This window comes from Phyllobates terribilis, unplaced genomic scaffold (assembly GCF_046119375.1).
Source record: "Phyllobates terribilis strain yellow unplaced genomic scaffold, ASM4611937v1 Scaffold_169__1_contigs__length_4117513, whole genome shotgun sequence".
Taxonomy (NCBI): Eukaryota; Metazoa; Chordata; class Amphibia; order Anura; family Dendrobatidae; genus Phyllobates; species Phyllobates terribilis.
This window is the reverse complement of record NW_027362929.1, coordinates 556762-582628: the sequence shown is the minus strand read 5'-3', so window position 1 is coordinate 582628 and position 25867 is coordinate 556762. Positions and strand designations below refer to the sequence as shown.

Here is a 25867-nt window from a genome sequence, read left to right as displayed (position 1 = left end):
TAGGACCGGCAGGACGCCGGGCAGTGATGGTCTTCCAGCGGAGCTCTATGTAGCGCTGGGAGACCTCATCTGTCCGGACCTGTTGGACCTGTACGAGGAGATGGTGGTGGAGGGTAGAATGCCTCCATCTTTGAGGGAAGGAATGGTCACGATCCTGTACAAGCGGAAGGGAGAGAGGTGCGACCTGAGGAATTGGCGTCCCATCACTCTGCTCAACGTGGACTACAAGATCCTGGCCAAGACGATGGCGACACGACTTAAGACGGTCATCGGACGGATCATCCACCCGGACCAGACCTGCGGCATCCCTGGACGTCGCATCGCAGACAGCCTCGCTCTCGTGCGGGACACGGTCGAGTACATCAAGGTCCGCCGCGCACACGCGGCCCTGGTCTCCTTGGATCAGGAGAAGGCCTTCGACCGGGTTTCCCACGAGTTCATGGGCCGAGCTCTGCACCGGTTAGGTTTGGGTAACATGTTTTGTTCGTATGTCCGTCTGATGTATTTTGATATCCACAGCTCGGTGTTGGTGAACGGCTGGAAGACTGACCCCTTCCCTGTCCTCTCTGGGGTCAGACAAGGCTGCCCTCTATCACCTCTTCTTTTTGTTTGTGTTATAGAACTCTTCGCAGAGGCTATCCGGCAGAATGGAGAGATCAGAGGGATCACCGCACCGGGTCCGGGACGACACGAGGTCAAGTGCTCGCTCTACATGGACGACGTCACCGTCTTCTGCGCTGATCGTGGTTCAGTCGACGCCCTCGTCCAGACGTGTGAGAGGTTCGGCGGGGCTTCAGGGGCCAAAGTCAACTGCAGGAAGTCGGAATCCATGCTCTTCGGGGATTGGCAGCCGGCCTCCTCCGCCCCCTTCCCCTTCAACATTCAACCGGATTTCCTCAAGGTGCTGGGAGTCTGGTTCGGGAAGGAAGGAGCGGCCCTCAAGTCCTGGCAAGAACGCTTGGCCAAGGTGAAGCAACGGATCGGACTCTGGAGCCTCAGACACCTCACTTGTGAGGGTAAGGCACTCGTCCTGCGTAATGAGGTCCTGCCCGTCTTGCAGTACACGGCGCAGGCCTGGCCCCCACACGTCACTGTGTGCAGGGCCATTACCAGGACAGTGTTTCACTTTGTCTGGGGATCCAAGATGGACAGAGTCAGGCGGGCCGTCATGTACAAGGAGCCTCGCAAGGGTGGGAAGGGCGTTCCAGATATCCCCACCCTCCTGCGATCCTCTTTTGTGTGTGATTGTGTCCGCCGGACTTTGCAAGTCAAGAATGGCTCCGCGGGCAGGTCCATGTCTCGCTTCTTCCTGCTTCCTCTTTGGAGGCGACTCGGCTGGGACAAGTGGGACAGCTCCTTCCCCTACAACTGGACGACGCCATGGTTCTACGGAGACGTCGTTCGATTTGTGGGGGAACATCAACTGGAGGGACTCAAGCCCGACTTGTGGAAGCCCAAAACTATCCACAAGCTCATCAGAGCCAAGGATGACATGGAGAACATCACAGGACTTCACCAGGACACGCTGGAGACTGTGTGGACAAATGTGTCGTCTGACAGGCTGACCAACGGGCACAAGGACTTGTCGTGGATGGCGATTCAGGGCGGACTGCCCGTCCGGTCATTCATGCATGCCCGGAACCTGTGCAAGACCCGGTACTGCCCAAGGTGCCCCTTCGTGGAGGAAACATCTTTGCACACTTTTTGGGACTGCGGATTTGCACAGCGCCTGTTGACTGCCCTTGAGGACGACCTGAGGAACTCTGTCCCCAGGGCGAGCCTATCACACCATTCTGTGCTTTACGGACTCTTCCCTGGGGTTCATTCCGTCGGAGCCATCCAGGAGGCTTGGCGCCTTATGAACTGCTTCAAGGATGCCGTTTGGGTTGCCAGGAACCGGCTCATCTTGAGGAGGGAGAGGATGTCCATCCAGGACTGCCGCAGGCTGATCCACAGCCTGCTCAGAGACTATTCCATCGTGGACGGTCCGGAGGACGAGGATGAGGACTAAACCCCTCCTCCCCCTCTCCCCTTATGTGTCTTGTCTTTCAATAAAGCTTCGGGCCTGTGATTTTCCCCTCCCCATCCCCTTTTTTCCAATCCCCATCCCTTATCACGGTTCGTCGTACTGTATTGATTGACATGCTTTTTCTTTCAGATTGAGTGTTTTGTGTAGCATAGGGGTGTGATGTGTCTAGTTAGTGCGTCGTATCCTCATGCTATGTAAATATGATGTAGAATTCTGTGTGTACTGGGCTGCGGCACTGTACACTGTCTGTTAACTTATTTTTTGTGCTAATAAAAGATATATTCAATCAAAAAAATCTGTTCTTATCAGTTTAATATCTGATACGTCCCCTATCTGGGGACCATATATTAAATGGATTTTTAGAACAGGGAGATGGAAAAAGAGCTTGCTCTGTCCACTCCACGCATTGACCTGGTATTGCAGTATCTCCAGGACCGGTGCACCCCTTCTTTAATGCAGTTTCTAAAATCAGAAAGAATTGAATTCAATGCTTTTTGTTCATTTTGCTTGTTTGTCGGATTTTGGGATGGACTCTTTGGCTTTGCTTTTCTTCTCCTCATTGGACTTTTCATGTTAAAAGTTGCAGAAGCCAGATGACAAGCTCATTTTGGTTCAACTTCAGCAACTGTGCATTGCATTGCCATGTAATGTAATGTAATGCAATGCTATCTATCTAGCTCTCCCTCTATACTTCCTTTTGGATAAACAGACATATTAGGCAAGCATTTTGGAGCTTTCACCTAAATAACTACAGGTGGTGAGATAAGCTGCACAATATAATTGACCTTTCAGTATATTGTTGCACACACACCATCTATTTACCAAATGCCCTTGTTATCAACAGCAGCCTTTTAAACTCACCTGAGCTAACAGGTATGTGAGCTGGTTACTCTGCTGCGCTTAAAATTTCTTTTTTGGTTTGCTACAATGCCTTTTCTGAAACGTTGTCTCCCTCTGCTGGAACACTGACTTCTTTCATTTAATGCCTGCAGACTATAAAAGAGAAACCAACCCAAAAAGTTTGGTTGATTAGTCTGTGGCATTCTTTTAAACTGGTGCTTATGGCGGTCTCTGTGAGCTTCTCAGTGACATTCAGCCATCCAGGTATCCCGCCTGCAGTAGACGGAATGTGGCAATGGAACGCTGGCTGCGCGTGTCATAATAGGCTCTGAGCCTTTATATACCTGCGCACAGCAGCAGCCACCTTCAGTCTGCTGCTGGACAGCCAGCAGCAGCAGCAGCAGGAGAGGTAATTAATCAGCAACCCTCCTGCTAAGGGTAGACAGCTGCTCGTTCCACCCCCCCCCCGCCTTAATTGGTTCTCCTCCCTTCCAACGGTGTTGAGGCGGGTGGGAACAGCCGGGGGTTGAGGGTACTGTGCTAAAAGAGGTGGAGTTATGCAGATCTAAAACGCGTGGATTGCAGCAGCAGCAAGCCGAAAAGTGCAGGCATGTGAGGGATCTAGAGGTTGACAGCATGTCTTCTTAACGGGAGTCCAGGTGGCCATCTCCACAAATGGACTTTTCAGAATCCTTGGGTGGCACCGTAGTCGGAAACCAATTCTGGTTATCGCTTCTCGGCCTTTTGGCTAAGATCAAGTGTAGTATCTGTTCTTATCAGTTTAATATCTGATACGTCCCCTATCTGGGGACCATATATTAAATGGATTTTTAGAACAGGGAGATGGAAAAAGAGCTTGCTCTGTCCACTCCACGCATTGACCTGGTATTGCAGTATCTCCAGGACCGGTGCACCCCTTCTTTAATGCAGTTTCTAAAATCAGAAAGAATTGAATTCAATGCTTTTTGTTCATTTTGCTTGTTTGTCGGACTTTGGGATGGACTCTTTGGCTTTGCTTTTCTTCTCCTCATTGGATTTTTCATGTTAAAAGTTGCAGAAGCCAGATGACAAGCTCATTTTGGTTCAACTTCAGCAACTGTGCATTGCATTGCCATGTAATGTAATGTAATGCAATGCTATCTATCCAGCTCTCCCTCTATACTTCCTTTTGGATAAACAGACATATTAGGCAAGCATTTTGGAGCTTTCACCTAAATAACTACAGGTGGTGAGATAAGCTGCACAATATAATTGACCTTTCAGTATATTGTTGCACACACACCATCTATTTAGCAAATGCCCTTGTTATCAACAGCAGCCTTTTAAACTCACCTGAGCTAACAGATATGTGAGCTGGTTACTCTGCTGCGCTTAAAATTTCTTTTTTGGTTTGCTACAATGCCTTTTCTGAAACGTTGTCTCCCTCTGCTGGAACACTGACTTCTTTCATTTAATGCCTGCAGACTATAAAAGAGAAACCAACCCAAAAAGTTTGGTTGATTAGTCTGTGGCATTCTTTTAAACTGTTGCTTATGGCGGTCTCTGTGAGCTTCTCAGTGACATTCAGCCATCCAGGTATCCCGCCTGCAGTAGACGGAATGTGGCAATGGAACGCTGACTGCGCGTGTCATAATAGGCTCTGAGCCTTTATATACCTGCGCACAGCAGCAGCCACCTTCAGTCTGCTGCTGGACAGCCAGCAGCAGCAGCAGCAGGAGAGGTAATTAATCAGCAACCCTCCTGCTAAGGGTAGACAGCTGCTCGTTCCACCCCCCCCCCCGCCTTAATTGGTTCTCCTCCCTTCCAACGGTGTTGAGGCGGGTGGGAACAGCCGGGGGTTGAGGGTACTGTGCTAAAAGAGGTGGAGTTATGCAGATCTAAAACGCGTGGATTGCAGCAGCAGCAAGCCGAAAAGTGCAGGCATGTGAGGGATCTAGAGGTTGACAGCATGTCTTCTTAACGGGAGTCCTGTGGCCATCTCCACAAATGGACTTTTCAGAATCCTTGGGTGGCACCGTAGTCGGAAACCAATTCTGGTTATCGCTTCTCGGCCTTTTGGCTAAGATCAAGTGTAGTATCTGTTCTTATCAGTTTAATATCTGATACGTCCCCTATCTGGGGACCATATATTAAATTGATTTTTAGAACAGGGAGATGGAAAAAGAGCTTGCTCTGTCCACTCCACGCATTGACCTGGTATTGCAGTATCTCCAGGACCGGTGCACCCCTTCTTTAATGCAGTTTCTAAAATCAGAAAGAATTGAATTCAATGCTTTTTGTTCATTTTGCTTTTTTGTCGGATTTTGGGATGGACTCTTTGGCTTTGCTTTTCTTCTCCTCATTGGATTTTTCATGTTAAAAGTTGCAGAAGCCAGATGACAAGCTTATTTTGGTTCAACTTCAGCAACTGTGCATTGCATTGCCATGTAATGTAATGTAATGCAATGCTATCTATCTAGCTCTCCCTCTATACTTCCTTTTGGATAAACAGACATATTAGGCAAGCATTTTGGAGCTTTCACCTAAATAACTACAGGTGGTGAGATAAGCTGCACAATATAATTGACCTTTCAGTATATTGTTGCACACACACCATCTATTTAGCAAATGCCCTTGTTATCAACAGCAGCCTTTTAAACTCACCTGAGCTAACAGGTATGTGAGCTGGTTACTCTGCAGCGCTTAAAATTTCTTTTTTGGTTTGCTACAATGCCTTTTCTGAAACGTTGTCTCCCTCTGCTGGAACACTGACTTCTTTCATTTAATGCCTGCAGACTATAAAAGAGAAACCAACCCAAAAAGTTTGGTTGATTAGTCTGTGGCATTCTTTTAAACTGTTGCTTATGGCGGTCTCTGTGAGCTTCTCAGTGACATTCAGCCATCCAGGTATCCCGCCTGCAGTAGACGGAATGTGGCAATGGAACGCTGGCTGCGCGTGTCATAATAGGCTCTGAGCCTTTATATACCTGCGCACAGCAGCAGCCACCTTCAGTCTGCTGCTGGACAGCCAGCAGCAGCAGGAGAGGTAATTAATCAGCAACCCTCCTGCTAAGGGTAGACAGCTGCTCGTTCCACCCCCCCCCCCCGCCTTAATTGGTTCTCCTCCCTTCCAACGGTGTTGAGGCGGGTGGGAACAGCCGGGGGTTGAGGGTACTGTGCTAAAAGAGGTGGAGTTATGCAGATCTAAAACGCGTGGATTGCAGCAGCAGCAAGCCGAAAAGTGCAGGCATGTGAGGGATCTAGAGGTTGACAGCATGTCTTCTTAACGGGAGTCCAGGTGGCCATCTCCACAAATGGACTTTTCAGAATCCTTGGGTGGCACCGTAGTCGGAAACCAATTCTGGTTATCGCTTCTCGGCCTTTTGGCTAAGATCAAGTGTAGTATCTGTTCTTATCAGTTTAATATCTGATACGTCCCCTATCTGGGGACCATATATTAAATGGATTTTTAGAACAGGGAGATGGAAAAAGAGCTTGCTCTGTCCACTCCACGCATTGACCTGGTATTGCAGTATCTCCAGGACCGGTGCACCCCTTCTTTAATGCAGTTTCTAAAATCAGAAAGAATTGAATTCAATGCTTTTTGTTCATTTTGCTTGTTTGTCGGATTTTGGGATGGACTCTTTGGCTTTGCTTTTCTTCTCCTCATTGGATTTTTCATGTTAAAAGTTGCAGAAGCCAGATGACAAGCTCATTTTGGTTCAACTTCAGCAACTGTGCATTGCATTGCCATGTAATGTAATGTAATGCAATGCTATCTATCTAGCTCTCCCTCTATACTTCCTTTTGGATAAACAGACATATTAGGCAAGCATTTTGGAGCTTTCACCTAAATAACTACAGGTGGTGAGATAAGCTGCACAATATAATTGACCTTTCAGTATATTGTTGCACACACACCATCTATTTAGCAAATGCCCTTGTTATCAACAGCAGCCTTTTAAACTCACCTGAGCTAACAGGTATGTGAGCTGGTTACTCTGCTGCGCTTAAAATTTCTTTTTTGGTTTGCTACAATGCCTTTTCTGAAACGTTGTCTCCCTCTGCTGGAACACTGACTTCTTTCATTTAATGCCTGCAGACTATAAAAGAGAAACCAACCCAAAAAGTTTGGTTGATTAGTCTGTGGCATTCTTTTAAACTGTTGCTTATGGCGGTCTCTGTGAGCTTCTCAGTGACATTCAGCCATCCAGGTATCCCGCCTGCAGTAGACGGAATGTGGCAATGGAACGCTGGCTGCGCGTGTCATAATAGGCTCTGAGCCTTTATATACCTGCGCACAGCAGCAGCCACCTTCAGTCTGCTGCTGGACAGCCAGCAGCAGCAGCAGCAGGAGAGGTAATTAATCAGCAACCCTCCTGCTAAGGGTAGACAGCTGCTCGTTCCACCCCCCCCCCCGCCTTAATTGGTTCTCCTCCCTTCCAACGGTGTTGAGGCGGGTGGGAACAGCCGGGGGTTGAGGGTACTGTGCTAAAAGAGGTGGAGTTATGCAGATCTAAAACGCGTGGATTGCAGCAGCAGCAAGCCGAAAAGTGCAGGCATGTGAGGGATCTAGAGGTTGACAGCATGTCTTCTTAACGGGAGTCCAGGTGGCCATCTCCACAAATGGACTTTTCAGAATCCTTGGGTGGCACCGTAGTCGGAAACCAATTCTGGTTATCGCTTCTCGGCCTTTTGGCTAAGATCAAGTGTAGTATCTGTTCTTATCAGTTTAATATCTGATACGTCCCCTATCTGGGGACCATATATTAAATGGATTTTTAGAACAGGGAGATGGAAAAAGAGCTTGCTCTGTCCACTCCACGCATTGACCTGGTATTGCAGTATCTCCAGGACCGGTGCACCCCTTCTTTAATGCAGTTTCTAAAATCAGAAAGAATTGAATTCAATGCTTTTTGTTCATTTTGCTTGTTTGTCGGATTTTGGGATGGACTCTTTGGCTTTGCTTTTCTTCTCCTCATTGGATTTTTCATGTTAAAAGTTGCAGAAGCCAGATGACAAGCTCATTTTGGTTCAACTTCAGCAACTGTGCATTGCATTGCCATGTAATGTAATGTAATGCAATGCTATCTATCTAGCTCTCCCTCTATACTTCCTTTTGGATAAACAGACATATTAGGCAAGCATTTTGGAGCTTTCACCTAAATAACTACAGGTGGTGAGATAAGCTGCACAATATAATTGACCTTTCAGTATATTGTTGCACACACACCATCTATTTAGCAAATGCCCTTGTTATCAACAGCAGCCTTTTAAACTCACCTGAGCTAACAGGTATGTGAGCTGGTTACTCTGCTGCGCTTAAAATTTCTTTTTTGGTTTGCTACAATGCCTTTTCTGAAATGTTGTCTCCCTCTGCTGGAACACTGACTTCTTTCATTTAATGCCTGCAGACTATAAAAGAGAAACCAACCCAAAAAGTTTGGTTGATTAGTCTGTGGCATTCTTTTAAACTGTTGCTTATGGCGGTCTCTGTGAGCTTCTCAGTGACATTCAGCCATCCAGGTATCCCGCCTGCAGTAGACGGAATGTGGCAATGGAACGCTGGCTGCGCGTGTCATAATAGGCTCTGAGCCTTTATATACCTGCGCACAGCAGCAGCCACCTTCAGTCTGCTGCTGGACAGCCAGCAGCAGCAGCAGCAGGAGAGGTAATTAATCAGCAACCCTCCTGCTAAGGGTAGACAGCTGCTCGTTCCACCCCCCCCCCCGCCTTAATTGGTTCTCCTCCCTTCCAACGGTGTTGAGGCGGGTGGGAACAGCCGGGGGTTGAGGGTACTGTGCTAAAAGAGGTGGAGTTATGCAGATCTAAAACGCGTGGATTGCAGCAGCAGCAAGCCGAAAAGTGCAGGCATGTGAGGGATCTAGAGGTTGACAGCATGTCTTCTTAACGGGAGTCCAGGTGGCCATCTCCACAAATGGACTTTTCAGAATCCTTGGGTGGCACCGTAGTCGGAAACCAATTCTGGTTATCGCTTCTCGGCCTTTTGGCTAAGATCAAGTGTAGTATCTGTTCTTATCAGTTTAATATCTGATACGTCCCCTATCTGGGGACCATATATTAAATGGATTTTTAGAACAGGGAGATGGAAAAAGAGCTTGCTCTGTCCACTCCACGCATTGACCTGGTATTGCAGTATCTCCAGGACCGGTGCACCCCTTCTTTAATGCAGTTTCTAAAATCAGAAAGAATTGAATTCAATGCTTTTTGTTCATTTTGCTTGTTTGTCGGATTTTGGGATGGACTCTTTGGCTTTGCTTTTCTTCTCCTCATTGGATTTTTCATGTTAAAAGTTGCAGAAGCCAGATGACAAGCTCATTTTGGTTCAACTTCAGCAACTGTGCATTGCATTGCCATGTAATGTAATGTAATGCAATGCTATCTATCTAGCTCTCCCTCTATACTTCCTTTTGGATAAACAGACATATTAATCAAGCATTTTGGAGCTTTCACCTAAATAACTACAGGTGGTGAGATAAGCTGCACAATATAATTGACCTTTCAGTATATTGTTGCACACACACCATCTATTTAGCAAATGCCCTTGTTATCAACAGCAGCCTTTTAAACTCACCTGAGCTAACAGATATGTGAGCTGGTTACTCTGCTGCGCTTAAAATTTCTTTTTTGGTTTGCTACAATGCCTTTTCTGAAACGTTGTCTCCCTCTGCTGGAACACTGACTTCTTTCATTTAATGCCTGCAGACTATAAAAGAGAAACCAACCCAAAAAGTTTGGTTGATTAGTCTGTGGCATTCTTTTAAACTGTTGCTTATGGCGGTCTCTGTGAGCTTCTCAGTGACATTCAGCCATCCAGGTATCCCGCCTGCAGTAGACGGAATGTGGCAATGGAACGCTGGCTGCGCGTGTCATAATAGGCTCTGAGCCTTTATATACCTGCGCACAGCAGCAGCCACCTTCAGTCTGCTGCTGGACAGCCAGCAGCAGCAGCAGCAGGAGAGGTAATTAATCAGCAACCCTCCTGCTAAGGGTAGACAGCTGCTCGTTGCACCCCCCCCCCGCCTTAATTGGTTCTCCTCCCTTCCAACGGTGTTGAGGCGGGTGGGAACAGCCGGGGGTTGAGGGTACTGTGCTAAAAGAGGTGGAGTTATGCAGATCTAAAACGCTTGGATTGCAGCAGCAGCAAGCCGAAAAGTGCAGGCATGTGAGGGATCTAGAGGTTGACAGCATGTCTTCTTAACGGGAGTCCAGGTGGCCATCTCCACAAATGGACTTTTCAGAATCCTTGGGTGGCACCGTAGTCGGAAACCAATTCTGGTTATCGCTTCTCGGCCTTTTGGCTAAGATCAAGTGTAGTATCTGTTCTTATCAGTTTAATATCTGATACGTCCCCTATCTGGGGACCATATATTAAATGGATTTTTAGAACAGGGAGATGGAAAAAGAGCTTGCTCTGTCCACTCCACGCATTGACCTGGTATTGCAGTATCTCCAGGACCGGTGCACCCCTTCTTTAATGCAGTTTCTAAAATCAGAAAGAATTGAATTCAATGCTTTTTGTTCATTTTGCTTGTTTGTCGGATTTTGGGATGGACTCTTTGGCTTTGCTTTTCTTCTCCTCATTGGATTTTTCATGTTAAAAGTTGCAGAAGCCAGATGACAAGCTCATTTTGGTTCAACTTCAGCAACTGTGCATTGCATTGCCATGTAATGTAATGTAATGCAATGCTATCTATCTAGCTCTTCCTCTATACTTCCTTTTGGATAAACAGACATATTAGGCAAGCATTTTGGAGCTTTCACCTAAATAACTACAGGTGGTGAGATAAGCTGCACAATATAATTGACCTTTCAGTATATTGTTGCACACACACCATCTATTTAGCAAATGCCCTTGTTATCAACAGCAGCCTTTTAAACTCACCTGAGCTAACAGATATGTGAGCTGGTTACTCTGCTGCGCTTAAAATTTCTTTTTTGGTTTGCTACAATGCCTTTTCTGAAACGTTGTCTCCCTCTGCTGGAACACTGACTTCTTTCATTTAATGCCTGCAGACTATAAAAGAGAAACCAACCCAAAAAGTTTGGTTGATTAGTCTGTGGCATTCTTTTAAACTGTTGCTTATGGCGGTCTCTGTGAGCTTCTCAGTGACATTCAGCCATCCAGGTATCCCGCCTGCAGTAGACGGAATGTGGCAATGGAACGCTGGCTGCGCGTGTCATAATAGGCTCTGAGCCTTTATATACCTGCGCACAGCAGCAGCCACCTTCAGTCTGCTGCTGGACAGCCAGCAGCAGCAGCAGCAGGAGAGGTAATTAATCAGCAACCCTCCTGCTAAGGGTAGACAGCTGCTCGTTCCACCCCCCCCCCCCCGCCTTAATTGGTTTTCCTCCCTTCCAACGGTGTTGAGGCGGGTGGGAACAGCCGGGGGTTGAGGGTACTGTGCTAAAAGAGGTGGAGTTATGCAGATCTAAAACGCGTGGATTGCAGCAGCAGCAAGCCGAAAAGTGCAGGCATGTGAGGGATCTAGAGGTTGACAGCATGTCTTCTTAACGGGAGTCCAGGTGGCCATCTCCACAAATGGACTTTTCAGAATCCTTGGGTGGCACCGTAGTCGGAAACCAATTCTGGTTATCGCTTCTCAGCCTTTTGGCTAAGATCAAGTGTAGTATCTGTTCTTATCAGTTTAATATCTGATACGTCCCCTATCTGGGGACCATATATTAAATGGATTTTTAGAACAGGGAGATGGAAAAAGAGCTTGCTCTGTCCACTCCACGCATTGACCTGGTATTGCAGTATCTCCAGGACCGGTGCACCCCTTCTTTAATGCAGTTTCTAAAATCAGAAAGAATTGAATTCAATGCTTTTTGTTCATTTTGCTTGTTTGTCGGATTTTGGGATGGACTCTTTGGCTTTGCTTTTCTTCTCCTCATTGGACTTTTCATGTTAAAAGTTGCAGAAGCCAGATGACAAGCTCATTTTGGTTCAACTTCAGCAACTGTGCATTGCATTGCCATGTAATGTAATGTAATGCAATGCTATCTATCTAGCTCTCCCTCTATACTTCCTTTTGGATAAACAGACATATTAGGCAAGCATTTTGGAGCTTTCACCTAAATAACTACAGGTGGTGAGATAAGCTGCACAATATAATTGACCTTTCAGTATATTGTTGCACACACACCATCTATTTAGCAAATGCCCTTGTTATCAACAGCAGCCTTTTAAACTCACCTGAGCTAACAGATATGTGAGCTGGTTACTCTGCTGCGCTTAAAATTTCTTTTTTGGTTTGCTACAATGCCTTTTCTGAAACGTTGTCTCCCTCTGCTGGAACACTGACTTCTTTCATTTAATGCCTGCAGACTATAAAAGAGAAACCAACCCAAAAAGTTTGGTTGATTAGTCTGTGGCATTCTTTTAAACTGGTGCTTATGGCGGTCTCTGTGAGCTTCCCAGTGACATTCAGCCATCCAGGTATCCCGCCTGCAGTAGACGGAATGTGGCAATGGAACGCTGGCTGCGCGTCTCATAATAGGCTCTGAGCCTTTATATACCTGCGCACAGCAGCAGCCACCTTCAGTCTGCTGCTGGACAGCCAGCAGCAGCAGCAGCAGGAGAGGTAATTAATCAGCAACCCTCCTGCTAAGGGTAGACAGCTGCTCGTTCCACCCCCCCCCCCCGCCTTAATTGGTTCTCCTCCCTTCCAACGGTGTTGAGGCGGGTGGGAACAGCCGGGGGTTGAGGGTACTGTGCTAAAAGAGGTGGAGTTATGCAGATCTAAAACGCGTGGATTGCAGCAGCAGCAAGCCGAAAAGTGCAGGCATGTGAGGGATCTAGAGGTTGACAGCATGTCTTCTTAACGGGAGTCCAGGTGGCCATCTCCACAAATGGACTTTTCAGAATCCTTGGGTGGCACCGTAGTCGGAAACCAATTCTGGTTATCGCTTCTCGGCCTTTTGGCTAAGATCAAGTGTAGTATCGGTTCTTATCAGTTTAATATCTGATACGTCCCCTATCTGGGGACCATATATTAAATGGATTTTTAGAACAGGGAGATGGAAAAAGAGCTTGCTCTGTCCACTCCACGCATTGACCTGGTATTGCAGTATCTCCAGGACCGGTGCACCCCTTCTTTAATGCAGTTTCTAAAATCAGAAAGAATTGAATTCAATGCTTTTTGTTCATTTTGCTTGTTTGCCGGACTTTGGGATGGACTCTTTGGCTTTGCTTTTCTTCTCCTCATTGGATTTTTCATGTTAAAAGTTGCAGAAGCCAGATGACAAGCTCATTTTGGTTCAACTTCAGCAACTGTGCATTGCATTGCCATGTAATGTAATGTAATGCAATGCTATCTATCTAGCTCTCCCTCTATACTTCCTTTTGGATAAACAGACATATTAGGCAAGCATTTTGGAGCTTTCACCTAAATAACTACAGGTGGTGAGATAAGCTGCACAATATAATTGACCTTTCAGTATATTGTTGCACACACACCATCTATTTAGCAAATGCCCTTGTTATCAACAGCAGCCTTTTAAACTCACCTGAGCTAACAGATATGTGAGCTGGTTACTCTGCTGCGCTTAAAATTTCTTTTTTGGTTTGCTACAATGCCTTTTCTGAAACGTTGTCTCCCTCTGCTGGAACACTGACTTCTTTCATTTAATGCCTGCAGACTATAAAAGAGAAACCAACCCAAAAAGTTTGGTTGATTAGTCTGTGGCATTCTTTTAAACTGTTGCTTATGGCGGTCTCTGTGAGCTTCTCAGTGACATTCAGCCATCCAGGTATCCCGCCTGCAGTAGACGGAATGTGGCAATGGAACGCTGGCTGCGCGTGTCATAATAGGCTCTGAGCCTTTATATACCTGCGCACAGCAGCAGCCACCTTCAGTCTGCAGCTGGACAGCCAGCAGCAGCAGCAGCAGGAGAGGTAATTAATCAGCAACCCTCCTGCTAAGGGTAGACAGCTGCTCGTTCCACCCCCCCCCCGCCTTAATTGGTTCTCCTCCCTTCCAACGGTGTTGAGGCGGGTGGGAACAGCCGGGGGTTGAGGGTACTGTGCTAAAAGAGGTGGAGTTATGCAGATCTAAAACGCGTGGATTGCAGCAGCAGCAAGCCGAAAAGTGCAGGCATGTGAGGGATCTAGAGGTTGACAGCATGTCTTCTTAACGGGAGTCCAGGTGGCCATCTCCACAAATGGACTTTTCAGAATCCTTGGGTGGCACCGTAGTCGGAAACCAATTCTGGTTATCGCTTCTCGGCCTTTTGGCTAAGATCAAGTGTAGTATCTGTTCTTATCAGTTTAATATCTGATACGTCCCCTATCTGGGGACCATATATTAAATGGATTTTTAGAACAGGGAGATGGAAAAAGAGCTTGCTCTGTCCACTCCACGCATTGACCTGGTATTGCAGTATCTCCAGGACCGGTGCACCCCTTCTTTAATGCAGTTTCTAAAATCAGAAAGAATTGAATTCAATGCTTTTTGTTCATTTTGCTTTTTTGTCGGATTTTGGGATGGACTCTTTGGCTTTGCTTTTCTTCTCCTCATTGGATTTTTCATGTTAAAAGTTGCAGAAGCCAGATGACAAGCTTATTTTGGTTCAACTTCAGCAACTGTGCATTGCATTGCCATGTAATGTAATGTAATGCAATGCTATCTATCTAGCTCTCCCTCTATACTTCCTTTTGGATAAACAGACATATTAGGCAAGCATTTTGGAGCTTTCACCTAAATAACTACAGGTGGTGAGATAAGCTGCACAATATAATTGACCTTTCAGTATATTGTTGCACACACACCATCTATTTAGCAAATGCCCTTGTTATCAACAGCAGCCTTTTAAACTCACCTGAGCTAACAGGTATGTGAGCTGGTTACTCTGCTGCGCTTAAAATTTCTTTTTTGGTTTGCTACAATGCCTTTTCTGAAACGTTGTCTCCCTCTGCTGGAACACTGACTTCTTTCATTTAATGCCTGCAGACTATAAAAGAGAAACCAACCCAAAAAGTTTGGTTGATTAGTCTGTGGCATTCTTTTAAACTGTTGCTTATGGCGGTCTCTGTGAGCTTCTCAGTGACATTCAGCCATCCAGGTATCCCGCCTGCAGTAGACGGAATGTGGCAATGGAACGCTGGCTGCGCGTGTCATAATAGGCTCTGAGCCTTTATATACCTGCGCACAGCAGCAGCCACCTTCAGTCTGCTGCTGGACAGCCAGCAGCAGCAGCAGCAGGAGAGGTAATTAATCAGCAACCCTCCTGCTAAGGGTAGACAGCTGCTCGTTCCACCCCCCCCCCCCGCCTTAATTGGTTCTCCTCCCTTCCAACGGTGTTGAGGCGGGTGGGAACAGCCGGGGGTTGAGGGTACTGTGCTAAAAGAGGTGGAGTTATGCAGATCTAAAACGCGTGGATTGCAGCAGCAGCAAGCCGAAAAGAGCAGGCATGTGAGGGATCTAGAGGTTGACAGCATGTCTTCTTAACGGGAGTCCAGGTGGCCATCTCCACAAATGGACTTTTCAGAATCCTTGGGTGGCACCGTAGTCGGAAACCAATTCTGGTTATCGCTTCTCGGCCTTTTGGCTAAGATCAAGTGTAGTATCTGTTCTTATCAGTTTAATATCTGATACGTCCCCTATCTGGGGACCATATATTAAAAGGATTTTTAGAACAGGGAGATGGAAAAAGAGCTTGCTCTGTCCACTCCACGCATTGACCTGGTATTGCAGTATCTCCAGGACCGGTGCACCCCTTCTTTAATGCAGTTTCTAAAATCAGAAAGAATTGAATTCAATGCTTTTTGTTCATTTTGCTTGTTTGTCGGATTTTGGAATGGACTCTTTGGCTTTGCTTTTCTTCTCCTCATTGGATTTTTCATGTTAAAAGTTGCAGAAGCCAGATGACAAGCTCATTTTGGTTCAACTTCAGCAACTGTGCATTGCATTGCCATGTAATGTAATGTAATGCAATGCTATCTATCTAGCTCTCCCTCTATACTTCCTTTTGGATAAACAGACATATTAGACAAGCATTTTGGAGCTTTCACCTAAATAACTACAGGTGGTGAGATAAGCTGCACAATATAATTGACCTTTCAGTATATTGTTGCACACACACCATCTATTTAGCAAATGCCCTTGTTATCAACAGCAGCCTTTTAAACTCACCTGAGCTAACAGGTATGTGAGATGGTTACTCTGCTGCGCTTAAAATTTCTTTTTTGGTTTGCTACAATGCCTTTTCTGAAACGTTGTCTCCCTCTGCTGGAACACTGACTTCTTTCATTTAATGCCTGCAGACTATAAAAGAGAAACCAACCCAAAAAGTTTGGTTGATTAGTCTGTGGCATTCTTTTAAACTGTTGCTTATGGCGGTCTCTGTGAGCTTCTCAGTGACATTCAGCCATCCAGGTATCCCGCCTGCAGTAGACGGAATGTGGCAATGGAACGCTGGCTGCGCGTGTCATAATAGGCTCTGAGCCTTTATATACCTGCGCACAGCAGCAGCCACCTTCAGTCTGCTGCTGGACAGCCAGCAGCAGCAGCAGCAGGAGAGGTAATTAATCAGCAACCCTCCTGCTAAGGGTAGACAGCTGCTCGTTCCACCCCCCCCCCCCCCCGCCTTAATTGGTTCTCCTCCCTTCCAACGGTGTTGAGGCGGGTGGGAACAGCCGGGGGTTGAGGGTACTTTGCTAAAAGAGGTGGAGTTATGCAGATCTAAAACGCGTGGATTGCAGCAGCAGCAAGCCGAAAAGAGCAGGCATGTGAGGGATCTAGAGGTTGACAGCATGTCTTCTTAACGGGAGTCCAGGTGGCCATCTCCACAAATGGACTTTTCAGAATCCTTGGGTGGCACCGTAGTCGGAAACCAATTCTGGTTATCGCTTCTCGGCCTTTTGGCTAAGATCAAGTGTAGTATCTGTTCTTATCAGTTTAATATCTGATACGTCCCCTATCTGGGGACCATATATTAAATGGATTTTTAGAACAGGGAGATGGAAAAAGAGCTTGCTCTGTCCACTCCACGCATTGACCTGGTATTGCAGTATCTCCAGGACCGGTGCACCCCTTCTTTAATGCAGTTTATAAAATCAGAAAGAATTGAATTCAATGCTTTTTGTTCATTTTGCTTGTTTGTCGGATTTTGGGATGGACTCTTTGGCTTTGCTTTTCTTCTCCTCATTGGATTTTTCATGTTAAAAGTTGCAGAAGCCAGATGACAAGCTCATTTTGGTTCAACTTCAGCAACTGTGCATTGCATTGCCATGTAATGTAATGTAATGCAATGCTATCTATCTAGCTCTCCCTCTATACTTCCTTTTGGATAAACAGACATATTAGACAAGCATTTTGGAGCTTTCACCTAAATAACTACAGGTGGTGAGATAAGCTGCACAATATAATTGACCTTTCAGTATATTGTTGCACACACACCATCTATTTAGCAAATGCCCTTGTTATCAACAGCAGCCTTTTAAACTCACCTGAGCTAACAGGTATGTGAGCTGGTTACTCTGCTGCGCTTAAAATTTCTTTTTTGGTTTGCTACAATGCCTTTTCTGAAACGTTGTCTCCCTCTGCTGGAACACTGACTTCTTTCATTTAATGCCTGCAGACTATAAAAGAGAAACCAACCCAAAAAGTTTGGTTGATTAGTCTGTGGCATTCTTTTAAACTGTTGCTTATGGCGGTCTCTGTGAGCTTCTCAGTGACATTCAGCCATCCAGGTATCCCGCCTGCAGTAGACGGAATGTGGCAATGGAACGCTGGCTGCGCGTGTCATAATAGGCTCTGAGCCTTTATATACCTGCGCACAGCAGCAGCCACCTTCAGTCTGCTGCTGGACAGCCAGTAGCAGCAGCAGCAGGAGAGGTAATTAATCAGCAACCCTCCTGCTAAGGGTAGACAGCTGCTCGTTCCACCCCCCCCCCCCCGCCTTAATTGGTTTTCCTCCCTTCCAACGGTGTTGAGGCGGGTGGGAACAGCCGGGGGTTGAGGGTACTGTGCTAAAAGAGGTGGAGTTATGCAGATCTAAAACGCGTGGATTGCAGCAGCAGCAAACCGAAAAGTGCAGGCATGTGAGGGATCTAGAGGTTGACAGCATGTCTTCTTAACGGGAGTCCAGGTGGCCATCTCCACAAATGGACTTTTCAGAATCCTTGGGTGGCACCGTAGTCGGAAACCAATTCTGGTTATCGCTTCTCGGCCTTTTGGCTAAGATCAAGTGTAGTATCTGTTCTTATCAGTTTAATATCTGATACGTCCCCTATCTGGGGACCATATATTAAATGGATTTTTAGAACAGGGAGATGGAAAAGAGCTTGCTCTGTCCACTCCACGCATTGACCTGGTATTGCAGTATCTCCAGGACCGGTGCACCCCTTCTTTAATGCAGTTTCTAAAATCAGAAAGAATTGAATTCAATGCTTTTTGTTCATTTTGCTTGTTTGTCGGATTTTGGGATGGACTCTTTGGCTTTGCTTTTCTTCTCCTCATTGGATTTTTCATGTTAAAAGTTGCAGAAGCCAGATGACAAGCTCATTTTGGTTCAACTTCAGCAACTGTGCATTGCATTGCCATGTAATGTAATGTAATGCAATGCTATCTATCTAGCTCTCCCTCTATACTTCCTTTTGGATAAACAGACATATTAGGCAAGCATTTTGGAGCTTTCACCTAAATAACTACAGGTGGTGAGATAAGCTGCACAATATAATTGACCTTTCAGTATATTGTTGCACACACACCATCTATTTAGCAAATGCCCTTGTTATCAACAGCAGCCTTTTAAACTCACCTGAGCTAACAGGTATGTGAGCTGGTTACTCTGCTGCGCTTAAAATTTCTTTTTTGGTTTGCTACAATGCCTTTTCTGAAACGTTGTCTCCCTCTGCTGGAACACTGACTTCTTTCATTTAATGCCTGCAGACTATAAAAGAGAAACCAACCCAAAAAGTTTGGTTGATTAGTCTGTGGCATTCTTTTAAACTGTTGCTTATGGCGGTCTCTGTGAGCTTCTCAGTGACATTCAGCCATCCAGGTATCCCGCCTGCAGTAGACGGAATGTGGCAATGGAACGCTGGCTGCGCGTGTCATAATAGGCTCTGAGCCTTTATATACCTGCGCACAGCAGCAGCCACCTTCAGTCTGCTGCTGGACAGCCAGCAGCAGCAGCAGCAGGAGAGGTAATTAATCAGCAACCCTCCTGCTAAGGGTAGACAGCTGCTCGTTCCACCCCCCCCCGCCTTAATTGGTTCTCCTCCCTTCCAACGGTGTTGAGGCGGGTGGGAACAGCCGGGGGTTGAGGGTACTGTGCTAAAAGAGGTGGAGTTATGCAGATCTAAAACGCGTGGATTGCAGCAGCAGCAAGCCGAAAAGTGCAGGCATGTGAGGGATCTAGAGGTTGACAGCATGTCTTCTTAACGGGAGTCCAGGTGGCCATCTCCACAAATGGACTTTTCAGAATCCTTGGGTGGCACCGTAGTCGGAAACCAATTCTGGTTATCGCTTCTCGGCCTTTTGGCTAAGATCAAGTGTAGTATCTGTTCTTATCAGTTTAATATCTGATACGTCCCCTATCTGGGGACCATATATTAAATGGATTTTTAGAACAGGGAGATGGAAAAAGAGCTTGCTCTGTCCACTCCACGCATTGACCTGGTATTGCAGTATCTCCAGGACCGGTGCACCCCTTCTTTAATGCAGTTTCTAAAATCAGAAAGAATTGAATTCAATGCTTTTTGTTCATTTTGCTTGTTTGTCGGATTTTGGGATGGACTCTTTGGCTTTGCTTTTCTTCTCCTCATTGGATTTTTCATGTTAAAAGTTGCAGAAGCCAGATGACAAGCTCATTTTGGTTCAACTTCAGCAACTGTGCATTGCATTGCCATGTAATGTAATGTAATGCAATGCTATCTATCTAGCTCTCCCTCTATACTTCCTTTTGGATAAACAGACATATTAGACAAGCATTTCGGAGCTTTCACCTAAATAACTACAGGTGGTGAGATAAGCTGCACAATATAATTGACCTTTCAGTATATTGTTGCACACACACCATCTATTTAGCAAATGCCCTTGTTATCAACAGCAGCCTTTTAAACTCACCTGAGCTAACAGGTATGTGAGATGGTTACTCTGCTGCGCTTAAAATTTCTTTTTTGGTTTGCTACAATGCCTTTTCTGAAACGTTGTCTCCCTCTGCTGGAACACTGACTTCTTTCATTTAATGCCTGCAGACTATAAAAGAGAAACCAACCCAAAAAGTTTGGTTGATTAGTCTGTGGCATTCTTTTAAACTGTTGCTTATGGCGGTCTCTGTGAGCTTCTCAGTGACATTCAGCCATCCAGGTATCCCGCCTGCAGTAGACGGAATGTGGCAATGGAACGCTGGCTGCGCGTGTCATAATAGGCTCTGAGCCTTTATATACCTGCGCACAGCAGCAGCCACCTTCAGTCTGCTGCTGGACAGCCAGCAGCAGCAGCAGCAGGAGAGGTAATTAATCAGCAACCCTCCTGCTAAGGATAGACAGCTGCTCGTTCCACCGCCCCCCCGCCTTAATTGGTTCTCCTCCCTTCCAACGGTGTTGAGGCGGGTGGGAACAGCCGGGGGTTGAGGGTACTGTGCTAAAAGAGGTGGAGTTATGCAGATCTAAAACGCGTGGATTGCAGCAGCAGCAAGCCGAAAAGTGCAGGCATGTGAGGGATCTAGAGGTTGACAGCATGTCTTCTTAACGGGAGTCCAGGTGGCCATCTCCACAAATGGACTTTTCAGAATCCTTGGGTGGCACCGTAGTCGGAAACCAATTCTGGTTATCGCTTCTCGGCCTTTTGGCTAAGATCAAGTGTAGTATCTGTTCTTATCAGTTTAATATCTGATACGTCCCCTATCTGGGGACCATATATTAAATGGATTTTTAGAACAGGGAGATGGAAAAAGAGCTTGCTCTGTCCACTCCACGCATTGACCTGGTATTGCAGTATCTCCAGGACCGGTGCACCCCTTCTTTAATGCAGTTTCTAAAATCAGAAAGAATTGAATTCAATGCTTTTTGTTCATTTTGCTTGTTTGTCGGATTTTGGGATGGACTCTTTGGCTTTGCTTTTCTTCTCCTCATTGGATTTTTCATGTTAAAAGTTGCAGAAGCCAGATGACAAGCTCATTTTGGTTCAACTTCAGCAACTGTGCATTGCATTGCCATGTAATGTAATGTAATGCAATGCTATCTATCTAGCTCTCCCTCTATACTTCCTTTTGGATAAACAGACATATTAGGCAAGCATTTTGGAGCTTTCACCTAAATAACTACAGGTGGTGAGATAAGCTGCACAATATAATTGACCTTTCAGTATATTGTTGCACACACACCATCTATTTAGCAAATGCCCTTGTTATCAACAGCAGCCTTTTAAACTCACCTGAGCTAACAGATATGTGAGCTGGTTACTCTGCTGCGCTTAAAATTTATTTTTTGGTTTGCTACAATGCCTTTTCTGAAACGTTGTCTCCCTCTGCTGGAACACTGACTTCTTTCATTTAATGCCTGCAGACTATAAAAGAGAAACCAACCCAAAAAGTTTGGTTGATTAGTCTGTGGCATTCTGTTAAACTGTTGCTTATGGCGGTCTCTGTGAGCTTCTCAGTGACATTCAGCCATCCAGGTATCCCGCCTGCAGTAGACGGAATGTGGCAATGGAACGCTGGCTGCGCGTGTCATAATAGGCTCTGAGCCTTTATATACCTGCGCACAGCAGCAGCCACCTTCAGTCTGCTGCTGGACAGCCAGCAGCAGCAGCAGCAGGAGAGGTAATTAATCAGCAACCCTCCTGCTAAGGGTAGACAGCTGCTCGTTCCACCCCCCCCCCGCCTTAATTGGTTCTCCTCCCTTCCAACGGTGTTGAGGCGGGTGGGAACAGCCGGGGGTTGAGGGTACTGTGCTAAAAGAGGTGGAGTTATGCAGATCTAAAACGCGTGGATTGCAGCAGCAGCAAGCCGAAAAGTGCAGGCATGTGAGGGATCTAGAGGTTGACAGCATGTCTTCTTAACGGGAGTCCAGGTGGCCATCTCCACAAATGGACTTTTCAGAATCCTTGGGTGGCACCGTAGTCGGAAACCAATTCTGGTTATCGCTTCTCGGCCTTTTGGCTAAGATCAAGTGTAGTATCTGTTCTTATCAGTTTAATATCTGATACGTCCCCTATCTGGGGACCATATATTAAATGGATTTTTAGAACAGGGAGATGGAAAAAGAGCTTGCTCTGTCCACTCCACGCATTGACCTGGTATTGCAGTATCTCCAGGACCGGTGCACCCCTTCTTTAATGCAGTTTCTAAAATCAGAAAGAATTGAATTCAATGCTTTTTGTTCATTTTGCTTGTTTGTCGGATTTTGGGATGGACTCTTTGGCTTTGCTTTTCTTCTCCTCATTGGATTTTTCATGTTAAAAGTTGCAGAAGCCAAATGACAAGCTCATTTTGGTTCAACTTCAGCAACTGTGCATTGCATTGCCATGTAATGTAATGTAATGCAATGCTATCTATCTAGCTCTCCCTCTATACTTCCTTTTGGATAAACAGACATATTAGGCAAGCATTTTGGAGCTTTCACCTAAATAACTACAGGTGGTGAGATAAGCTGCACAATATAATTGACCTTTCAGTATATTGTTGCACACACACCATCTATTTAGCAAATGCCCTTGTTATCAACAGCAGCCTTTTAAACTCACCTGAGCTAACAGGTATGTGAGCTGGTTACTCTGCTGCGCTTAAAATTTCTTTTTTGGTTTGCTACAATGCCTTTTCTGAAACGTTGTCTCCCTCTGCTGGAACACTGACTTCTTTCATTTAATGCCTGCAGACTATAAAAGAGAAACCAACCCAAAAAGTTTGGTTGATTAGTCTGTGGCATTCTTTTAAACTGTTGCTTATGGCGGTCTCTGTGAGCTTCTCAGTGACATTCAGCCATCCAGGTATCCCGCCTGCAGTAGACGGAATGTGGCAATGGAACGCTGGCTGCGCGTGTCATAATAGGCTCTGAGCCTTTATATACCTGCGCACAGCAGCAGCCACCTTCAGTCTGCTGCTGGACAGCCAGCAGCAGCAGCAGCAGGAGAGGTAATTAATCAGCAACCCTCCTGCTAAGGGTAGACAGCTGCTCGTTCCACCCCCCCCCCCGCCTTAATTGGTTCTCCTCCCTTCCAACGGTGTTGAGGCGGGTGGGAACAGCCGGGGTTGAGGGTACTGTGCTAAAAGAGGTGGAGTTATGCAGATCTAAAACGCGTGGATTGCAGCAGCAGCAAGCCGAAAAGTGCAGGCATGTGAGGGATCTAGAGGTTGACAGCATGTCTTCTTAACGGGAGTCCAGGTGGCCATCTCCACAAATGGACTTTTCAGAATCCTTGGGTGGCACCGTAGTCGGAAACCAATTCTGGTTATCGCTTCTCGGCCTTTTGGCTAAGATCAAGTGTAGTATCTGTTCTTATCAGTTTAATATCTGATACGTCCCCTATCTGGGGACCATATATTAAATGGATTTTTAGAACAGGGAGATGGAAAAAGAGCTTGCTCTGTCCACTCCACGCATTGACCTGGTATTGCAGTATCTCCAGGACCGGTGCACCCCTTCTTTAATGCAGTTTCTAAAATCAGAAAGAATTGAATTCAATGCTTTTTGTTCATTTTGCTTGTTTGTCGGATTTTGGGATGGACTCTTTGGCTTTGCTTTTCTTCTCCTCATTGGATTTTTCATGTTAAAAGTTGCAGAAGCCAAATGACAAGCTCATTTTGGTTCAACTTCAGCAACTGTGCATTGCATTGCCATGTAATGTAATGTAATGCAATGCTATCTATCTAGCTCTCCCTCTATACTTCCTTTTGGATAAACAGACATATTAGGCAAGCATTTTGGAGCTTTCACCTAAATAACTACAGGTGGTGAGATAAGCTGCACAATATAATTGACCTTTCAGTATATTGTTGCACACACACCATCTATTTAGCAAATGCCCTTGTTATCAACAGCAGCCTTTTAAACTCACCTGAGCTAACAGGTATGTGAGCTGGTTACTCTGCTGCGCTTAAAATTTCTTTTTTGGTTTGCTACAATGCCTTTTCTGAAACGTTGTCTCCCTCTGCTGGAACACTGACTTCTTTCATTTAATGCCTGCAGACTATAAAAGAGAAACCAACCCAAAAAGTTTGGTTGATTAGTCTGTGGCATTCTTTTAAACTGTTGCTTATGGCGGTCTCTGTGAGCTTCTCAGTGACATTCAGCCATCCAGGTATCCCGCCTGCAGTAGACGGAATGTGGCAATGGAACGCTGGCTGCGCGTGTCATAATAGGCTCTGAGCCTTTATATACCTGCGCACAGCAGCAGCCACCTTCAGTCTGCTGCTGGACAGCCAGCAGCAGCAGCAGGAGAGGTAATTAATCAGCAACCCTCCTGCTAAGGGTAGACAGCTGCTCGTTCCACCCCCCCCCCGCCTTAATTGGTTCTCCTCCCTTCCAACGGTGTTGAAGCGGGTGGGAACAGCCGGGGTTGAGGGTACTGTGCTAAAAGAGGTGGAGTTATGCAGATCTAAAACGCGTGGATTGCAGCAGCAGCAAGCCGAAAAGTGCAGGCATGTGAGGGATCTAGAGGTTGACAGCATGTCTTCTTAACGGGAGTCCAGGTGGCCATCTCCACAAATGGACTTTTCAGAATCCTTGGGTGGCACCGTAGTCGGAAACCAATTCTGGTTATCGCTTCTTGGCCTTTTGGCTAAGATCAAGTGTAGTATCTGTTCTTATCAGTTTAATATCTGATACGTCCCCTATCTGGGGACCATATATTAAATGGATTTTTAGAACAGGGAGATGGAAAAAGAGCTTGCTCTGTCCACTCCACGCATTGACCTGGTATTGCAGTATCTCCAGGACCGGTGCACCCCTTCTTTAATGCAGTTTCTAAAATCAGAAAGAATTGAATTCAATGCTTTTTGTTCATTTTGCTTGTTTGTCGGATTTTGGGATGGACTCTTTGGCTTTGCTTTTCTTCTCCTCATTGGATTTTTCATGTTAAAAGTTGCAGAAGCCAGATGACAAGCTCATTTTGGTTCAACTTTAGCAACTGTGCATTGCATTGCCATGTAATGTAATGTAATGCAATGCTATCTATCTAGCTCTCCCTCTATACTTCCTTTTGGATAAACAGACATATTAGGCAAGCATTTTGGAGCTTTCACCTAAATAACTACAGGTGGTGAGATAAGCTGCACAATATAATTGACCTTTCAGTATATTGTTGCACACACACCATCTATTTAGCAAATGCCCTTGTTATCAACAGCAGCCTTTTAAACTCACCTGAGCTAACAGGTATGTGAGCTGGTTACTCTGCTGCGCTTAAAATTTCTTTTTTAGTTTGCTACAATGCCTTTTCTGAAACGTTGTCTCCCTCTGCTGGAACACTGACTTCTTTCATTTAATGCCTGCAGACTATAAAAGAGAAACCAACCCAAAAAGTTTGGTTGATTAGTCTGTGGCATTCTTTTAAACTGTTGCTTATGGCGGTCTCTGTGAGCTTCTCAGTGACATTCAGCCATCCAGGTATCCCGCCTGCAGTAGACGGAATGTGGCAATGGAACGCTGGCTGCGCGTGTCATAATAGGCTCTGAGCCTTTATATACCTGCGCACAGCAGCAGCCACCTTCAGTCTGCTGCTGGACAGCCAGCAGCAGCAGCAGCAGGAGAGGTAATTAATCAGCAACCCTCCTGCTAAGGGTAGACAGCTGCTCGTTCCACCCCCAACCCCCAGCCTTAATTGGTTCTCCTCCCTTCCAACGGTGTTGAGGCGGGTGGGAACAGCCGGGGGTTGAGGGTACTGTGCTAAAAGAGGTGGAGTTATGCAGATCTAAAACGCGTGGATTGCAGCAGCAGCAAGCCGAAAAGTGCAGGCATGTGAGGGATCTAGAGGTTGACAGCATGTCTTCTTAACGGGAGTCCAGGTGGCCATCTCCACAAATGGACTTTTCAGAATCCTTGGGTGG

General features: G+C 46.0%; 18 non-coding genes across 18 annotated transcripts; all 18 read left to right on the top strand.

Annotated features, from left to right (window-relative positions):
• The first annotated feature begins 2283 nt into the window (after positions 1-2283).
• Positions 2284-2477, top strand: LOC141210557 (U2 spliceosomal RNA). The gene has a single exon (XR_012280715.1). It is a non-coding gene; the product is annotated as a U2 spliceosomal RNA (small nuclear RNA).
• A 1120-nt stretch (positions 2478-3597) lies between these two features.
• LOC141210932 (U2 spliceosomal RNA) lies at positions 3598-3788 on the top strand. Its single transcript, XR_012280923.1, has one exon. It is a non-coding gene; the product is annotated as a U2 spliceosomal RNA (small nuclear RNA).
• A 1120-nt stretch (positions 3789-4908) lies between these two features.
• On the top strand, positions 4909-5099 carry LOC141209336 (U2 spliceosomal RNA). Its single transcript, XR_012279533.1, has one exon. It is a non-coding gene; the product is annotated as a U2 spliceosomal RNA (small nuclear RNA).
• Positions 5100-6215: 1116 nt separating this feature from the next.
• LOC141210931 (U2 spliceosomal RNA) lies at positions 6216-6406 on the top strand. Its single transcript, XR_012280922.1, has one exon. It is a non-coding gene; the product is annotated as a U2 spliceosomal RNA (small nuclear RNA).
• A 1121-nt stretch (positions 6407-7527) lies between these two features.
• LOC141210929 (U2 spliceosomal RNA) lies at positions 7528-7718 on the top strand. The gene has a single exon (XR_012280920.1). It is a non-coding gene; the product is annotated as a U2 spliceosomal RNA (small nuclear RNA).
• Positions 7719-8839: 1121 nt separating this feature from the next.
• On the top strand, positions 8840-9030 carry LOC141210928 (U2 spliceosomal RNA). Its single transcript, XR_012280919.1, has one exon. It is a non-coding gene; the product is annotated as a U2 spliceosomal RNA (small nuclear RNA).
• A 1120-nt stretch (positions 9031-10150) lies between these two features.
• On the top strand, positions 10151-10341 carry LOC141210927 (U2 spliceosomal RNA). Its single transcript, XR_012280918.1, has one exon. It is a non-coding gene; the product is annotated as a U2 spliceosomal RNA (small nuclear RNA).
• A 1123-nt stretch (positions 10342-11464) lies between these two features.
• On the top strand, positions 11465-11655 carry LOC141209947 (U2 spliceosomal RNA). The gene has a single exon (XR_012280132.1). It is a non-coding gene; the product is annotated as a U2 spliceosomal RNA (small nuclear RNA).
• A 1122-nt stretch (positions 11656-12777) lies between these two features.
• On the top strand, positions 12778-12968 carry LOC141210262 (U2 spliceosomal RNA). Its single transcript, XR_012280435.1, has one exon. It is a non-coding gene; the product is annotated as a U2 spliceosomal RNA (small nuclear RNA).
• A 1120-nt stretch (positions 12969-14088) lies between these two features.
• LOC141210926 (U2 spliceosomal RNA) lies at positions 14089-14279 on the top strand. Its single transcript, XR_012280917.1, has one exon. It is a non-coding gene; the product is annotated as a U2 spliceosomal RNA (small nuclear RNA).
• Positions 14280-15401: 1122 nt separating this feature from the next.
• On the top strand, positions 15402-15592 carry LOC141209918 (U2 spliceosomal RNA). The gene has a single exon (XR_012280104.1). It is a non-coding gene; the product is annotated as a U2 spliceosomal RNA (small nuclear RNA).
• A 1125-nt stretch (positions 15593-16717) lies between these two features.
• Positions 16718-16908, top strand: LOC141210925 (U2 spliceosomal RNA). Its single transcript, XR_012280916.1, has one exon. It is a non-coding gene; the product is annotated as a U2 spliceosomal RNA (small nuclear RNA).
• A 1123-nt stretch (positions 16909-18031) lies between these two features.
• LOC141210150 (U2 spliceosomal RNA) lies at positions 18032-18221 on the top strand. Its single transcript, XR_012280327.1, has one exon. It is a non-coding gene; the product is annotated as a U2 spliceosomal RNA (small nuclear RNA).
• Positions 18222-19340: 1119 nt separating this feature from the next.
• On the top strand, positions 19341-19531 carry LOC141210924 (U2 spliceosomal RNA). Its single transcript, XR_012280915.1, has one exon. It is a non-coding gene; the product is annotated as a U2 spliceosomal RNA (small nuclear RNA).
• Positions 19532-20651: 1120 nt separating this feature from the next.
• On the top strand, positions 20652-20842 carry LOC141210923 (U2 spliceosomal RNA). Its single transcript, XR_012280914.1, has one exon. It is a non-coding gene; the product is annotated as a U2 spliceosomal RNA (small nuclear RNA).
• Positions 20843-21962: 1120 nt separating this feature from the next.
• On the top strand, positions 21963-22153 carry LOC141210922 (U2 spliceosomal RNA). Its single transcript, XR_012280913.1, has one exon. It is a non-coding gene; the product is annotated as a U2 spliceosomal RNA (small nuclear RNA).
• Positions 22154-23273: 1120 nt separating this feature from the next.
• LOC141210921 (U2 spliceosomal RNA) lies at positions 23274-23464 on the top strand. Its single transcript, XR_012280912.1, has one exon. It is a non-coding gene; the product is annotated as a U2 spliceosomal RNA (small nuclear RNA).
• A 1116-nt stretch (positions 23465-24580) lies between these two features.
• Positions 24581-24771, top strand: LOC141209829 (U2 spliceosomal RNA). The gene has a single exon (XR_012280019.1). It is a non-coding gene; the product is annotated as a U2 spliceosomal RNA (small nuclear RNA).
• The last annotated feature ends 1096 nt before the right edge of the window (positions 24772-25867 follow it).